This window comes from Ruditapes philippinarum, unplaced genomic scaffold (genome assembly GCF_026571515.1).
Source record: "Ruditapes philippinarum isolate M1 unplaced genomic scaffold, ASM2657151v2 ctg27619_1_1_1_1, whole genome shotgun sequence".
NCBI lineage: Eukaryota > Metazoa > Mollusca > Bivalvia > Venerida > Veneridae > Ruditapes > Ruditapes philippinarum.
In genome coordinates this window covers 1-6,049 of record NW_026854754.1, presented here as the reverse complement: position 1 = coordinate 6,049, position 6,049 = coordinate 1, and the positions used below count along the sequence as shown (strand labels likewise).

The 6,049-nt window shown below is 30.9% G+C and overlaps 1 long non-coding RNA gene across 1 annotated transcript; it reads left to right on the top strand.

The window, feature by feature from the left end:
• The first annotated feature begins 4,532 nt into the window (after positions 1-4,532).
• On the top strand, positions 4,533-6,027 carry LOC132740939 (uncharacterized). The gene is made up of 3 exons (XR_009627227.1): positions 4,533-4,804; positions 5,031-5,209; positions 5,365-6,027. It is a non-coding gene; the product is annotated as an uncharacterized LOC132740939 (long non-coding RNA).
• The last annotated feature ends 22 nt before the right edge of the window (positions 6,028-6,049 follow it).

Here is a 6,049-nt window from a genome sequence, read left to right as displayed (position 1 = left end):
GTTGTTGTCTTAATGGTTCTGCCTTTAATATTATGTTGGCATGATACAGAAATAATAAAATGCATGTTCGCAGGCCTTTTTTTCCCAAGGGAAAAATCCTTATCTCTTTATTTTTAAATTTTCTTGATATAAAATCTGTTTTCTTAATTTTTTTGTCTCTTAGTTTGTAAAAATATGTCTTTGGGGACAGCATCAGAAGCATTATTTTTCATCATTATTTTAGTAATGCGATTGAAAATATTTATATTAAATTGTATACAAATTAGATCTACCTCTTTCCTGTTTGACTAGTTTTTTTTTGTTTTTTTTGTTGGTATAATTTTATTTAGAAATTTCAGTTATTGAGGCATATGTAGGTTTCATACATAATTATAAAAGTGATATTTTTGTGCTACAGACAAATAAGGTTTACCAGTTTAATAGATATAACAAATTAATACAGTAGTTATAGACTAATTTGACCTTTGAGAAAATAGAAAACAAATAGATTTAATTTTACAATATCTCAAGTTAAACTTGCACAGTCTAAAATTTATACCAACATACCTTGAAATGTTTCTCAAGTTTAACTTAAAGATCTTAAATACATTATGAAATAAAAATCCAATATGTCTTCCTTCTCCCCGGAGAAATTCAATTCTACTTCCTAGTATCAAAGATAACCCAGTTTGATAATTACGTTTAAGTTATAAATGACAATCTATATATCATGTTAACTTTGTGTTCCCTTTCTCCCTAGGAAGAGATTGAATCTTTAAAAAAAAGAGGTAACAAAATGGCAAGACAATTATTTAAAGAAATGCCTTGCTGATACCCAGTTAAAACTGAGTGAGGCTTTCAGAGAGATATCCGAACCATTTTGTCTTGATTGCTCTAGTGCTGTTTTAAGGGAACATATTCAAGTGACTTTGATTTTTATCAAAATTTACTTTAAGTCCAGAAATCTCGGAAAATGTATTTAACACTTTTAAAGCATTATTTTAATAATTTTTCAGAACCATCTAACAAACGTGATGTTTCATCTGCAAATTGTGTTAATTTATTTTCTTTATCATCTAGAAGTATGAGGGCTATGAAGCAATAGGACTAAGAGTCTTACATCTTCATATTCCATTCAATTTAGAATATTTTTGTATAATTAATTATACACCGATTGTAAAATGTTTACTTTAATTTGAACACATAAGTTTAAATTAATTTCTTGTGCTTAACGCATGATCCCTGTGATATTGAATAACTCTGATAAAAAACATGCACCCGGCGCAGCACATAAACAAAATTACTGAAGCTAAGTTGCACTTCTCATTTTCTGTTTTTCCATATATTCCACCAACACATTTTGTTATGTTTTAAATGTCATTAATATGTCCGAATCTGACATCATTCCGACATGAAATGGCTAAATTATCAAGTTTTGAACAGCAGTGGTCATTATGTTAAATGTAGAAATTTGACTTTTGTTAGAAAACTGAAAATTTGTGCGATTGTTAAACTTTGCCAACAAATTGGCGATACTCAGATACATACAAAAATATTAAATGACAGAATAATGAATCGGTCATCAGGACACTTGTTTTCAGCTTGCGTAAGCATGTCAAAGAGAATATGAGATCACAAACAGGAAAGAGCGCGGATGAGAGGGGAAATTAATGGGACGTTACTGACGTCAATTGAAAAAAGCACTACAAAAAGATCGATGGTAAACAGTCCGCAAACTGTCTGGCATATGTTTGATGTCTTCATGAGGTCTACTGATTCAGTTCTGATCTGAGACATTTGTTCAAAGGGTGAGCATAAAGTCGCCACTTTGTTCGTCCGTCCGCCGCCTGCTTTTCTTGTCCGGGACATAACTCAGAAACTATAAGAGATATCAACATGAAACTTTGTAGTTAGATAGATCTCATTAGGTAGACGTGCAGTGCAAAAGAGCCATAACTATGCCTTGCCTCATTTTGGAGTTATTGCTCTTTGTTCATTTTTATACTTTGAAGTTTGTTTTAGGACATAACTCTTAAATTATAAGAGATATCAACATTAAACTTTGTAGGTAGATATATCTCCTTGATTGGAAGTACAGTACAATAGAACCATACCTCTGCCTTGCCTCATTTTGGAGTAATTGCCCGTTGTTCATTTTTTCACTTGAACTTTTTCCGGGACATAACTCTGAAACTACAAGAGATATCAACATGAAACTTTATAGGTAAATAGCTTATTGGGTAGAAGTGCAGTGCAAAAGAAACATTACTCTGTCTTGCCTTATTTTGGAGTTATTGCCCTTTGTTTATTTTTACACTTTTAACTTTGGCCAAGACATAACTCTGAAACTACAAGAGATATCAACAAGAAACTTTGTATGTAAATATATATCATAAAGTAGAGTAGAAGTGCAATGCATAAAAACCATAACCCTGCCTTGCCTAATATTACAGTTATTGCCCTTTTTATTTTTACACTTTGAACTTATTTGGGACATAACTCTGAAACTACAAAAGATATCAACAAGAAGTATTTTGTCTGTGTCCAAAACCTGTTTGGAGCCTGTTTCGGCTCTTGTTAAGAGGTTGGTCATCTGTATTAGATTTCTCTTTCAATGAGTTGTGACTTATGTTGATGTTGGCAATTATGCTTAGCATTACCCAATGTCTGACCTGTTCTCTACTTGATATTATAGACTAACTTTGGAATTAAGAATATTTGTTTTTTTTCCCAACTTATCCGTAGGTACTAACAAACATTTACTGTTACAGTCTGGAAAATAAGCGCAACAGTTTGACTTATCTATTGTGACGGGTTGTGCACCGTGAACTTATAATGTAAAAGTTTGTTTGTACCTATGGATAAGCTAGGGAAACCCCACATTTACCAAGTTCCGGGTAACATCTATTGTATCTGCTTCAGTCTATTGTATTCTATTTCGAAACAATAATAATGGCCACAAAAAGAAGTTCAAAACTTTGACTTGCAGATGAATACTCCTGATCAGTTTACAGTTTTCTTTTGTATAATAATGTATCCAATCCATGTATAAGTCCAATTAAATACAGACAAAGGAAAAACAGACTTTCTTCAAAATTTCCACAACATTTCTACAAAATAAATCACTATTTTACCGTTTATTTGTATTCGTAAAAATAATTTCATTGTTACAATTTGATGTAAAAATGACACTAATAAATCTCTAAATCCATTTGCTTTTGTTAAAAACTGATGAGCTAATTTTAGGAAAAAACATTTGAACTGAAAATTCCTAGACAAAAGAAAAAAAATCATTATTCTATGCTGTCCATATTTGAATTTCTGTTTAACAACTAGAATCATGTAATAGAAAGAGCATCGAAACACGAGGCTATCTGATCTATACGAGTGGGTGTAGCCGAGTGTTTCGATGCTCTGTCTCTTTTGTATAATAGTCAAACATAAAAACACGTTCCCTGTCGTCACAATATGAAACCCCGGAGAGAAGTAACCAATGAACGAGCATCTAAATATGACATTTCTGTCGCTTTCCCTTTCTCTGCCGTCACAATAAGTAAAACCCAGCAAAAATGAGCCAATCAATGGGCATGCTCTGGAGTGCGGTTAACTTATACCTGCACTCCAGTTAACGCACGGTGCATGTATATGTATACGATTTAACACGACACATTTTCAACAGAAAGGTCCCCAAACTATGATACAATATTAATTTATTTCTTAGTCTGGTTCAATATTGTTGTTCAGCGGTTTTTTGTACCTTGTAGCTTATGGCCAGTTTCTTTCTTTTGTCCATATTTATGCTCAGTTAGTGTTGCCCAGAATAACTTAAGTTCTATTTCCTTGTGTTGTTGAACAGATCAATAATAAGTGTTACCCAATAGCTTAAAAGATATTTTCTTGTGTAGTTTAACGATAAGTATTGCCATATAACTAAAAGTCTATTTTCTTGTGTAGTACAACAGAAAATGTTGCCAAATAACTTAAGTTCTAATGTTGCCAAATAACTAAAGTTCTCTTTCCTTGTTCTATTTCCTTGTGTAGCTGCCATATAACTAAAGTTTTATTTCTTTGTATAGTTTGCATAAAATCTTACCCAATAACTAAAGTTCTAATTTCTTGTGTAGTTGGACATTTCTATTTTCTTGTGTAGTTCAATATTTAGTGTTGCCAAATAACTAAAGTTCTATTTCCTTGTTTTATTTCCTTGTGTAGCTGCCATATAACTAAAGTTCTATTTCTTTTTGTAGTTTGCATTAAATCTTGCCCAATAACTAAAGTTTTAATTCCTTGTGTAGTTGAAGAGTTCTTTTTTGTGTAGTTTAATATTGAGTGTTGCCCAATAAATAAAGTTCTATTTCCTTGAGTAGTTCAACAGTTATTGTTGCAAATGATTTAAGTTCTATTTCTTGTGTGATCTAATGTTTATGTTCAACAGTTAGTATTGTCAAATGACAAATGTTCTAATCTAGTATTAATGTTAAATTTGTGTTATCAAATGAGTTAATGTCAGTTTCTATTATCCAGTTACTTTTGATAGGTTTTGTTGTGTTGTCCAATAGGCCTTTCTCAAATTATATGCATACTTTACATTCCATCGCCAGAGAGAGGCTAACAGGGCATGAATGTAAACAAGTAATGTCTGACCTGATAAGCCCAAGTGTGTTAAACTTACCGGGGAAAATTTAATTTTTATTGTTGTGTTTCACTCTGTTATTCCAATTCTAAATATGATTATACGGTTAATTTTCATAAAATACGTAAGGATGTGAGTTAAATAAAGGAAGGGATTGTGGAAATAAGATGGGATGAACGAGAACATTTCGAGGTAAAATTTCATTGTTCTTTTCTTTTTTAAACTAAGCTACTTTAGATGTATTACTACTTACATTAATTAATCTGATTTCTCATTGTTTTAAATGTTTCATTTAATTATTAACATAATAAAATGTTTTGTTCATTAATTTCATTTAAATATCACACTTATGATTAATCTAAATCAATACCGTTTTTATACTAAAAAACAATAACAGTTATTTTGTTTACCATTTCAGATCAATATATGACAAGACAATATTGCTTGTTTTGAAGCATTTCACACAATAAGATTAACGATCATGGACACAAATTCATATATGTCTGAAGAGAATAGATGTACCCTCTTGGTTCAAATGGAGAAGTAATGAACAGACCAGTAAGATGGACACTAAAGAAGATTTTTGCCAGATGAAAGGTAGATCACAAGACTTAATTTTCATTTTTACACATAAATAAAGTTCAGCTACAGTAAAAAATACTATAAATGCAATTACAATATAAATTGATATATTCTAGAAATGTCATAATTCTTGTTACCACTTCATAATAAAATGTAAATATATTTTTCAGGAATTCCATTGGTAACAGTAATGAACAGAAATTGACAACTGGTATTTGAATCGCCTTAAGTTGTAATATCTCTTCATGGCAGTTGCAGAACAGATGAAAAAGAAACTATCAAACAGTTCAAAGAAGAATTACAGAAAACTGAGGAAGAAAATAAAATGTGATATTGAACTTTTGACACAAACAAATTTTTAAATGATAACAGTTGCATATCTTGTTTATTTTGGATTTTCAACATATGTATATTCATTACAGTTTTCAATGTTTAAAACATCAGCAAACACATTAAGAGCTTTTATTATGAAGCAAGCAAAACAAACAGCTTGACTGATAGAAAGAGATAGATGTTGCAAGCTGACAAAATGTATTTTTAGTATATTTTAAAGGACCATTTGTTTAGTCTTTTGTGTCTTAATTCAAATAAAATAATTAAAAAGAAATCATCGCATTACTTTGTTTTTAACATTATTTTGTTTTTAACATTGTGCTTTGTTACATATATGGTACAGCTGCAGGGAATATGTCAACATGGTAATAACATTTAATATTTTGTCCTCTTATTGCATTATATACTGTTGAGTGAATATTTCTTGGAATGCTAAAAGAAGTGTTGAAGCTAGATGCTGTCTTTCCTAATACCCTCCGACTGCAAGGTCCTGCACATGTATTCTGCAAATGTTTAGTCCCC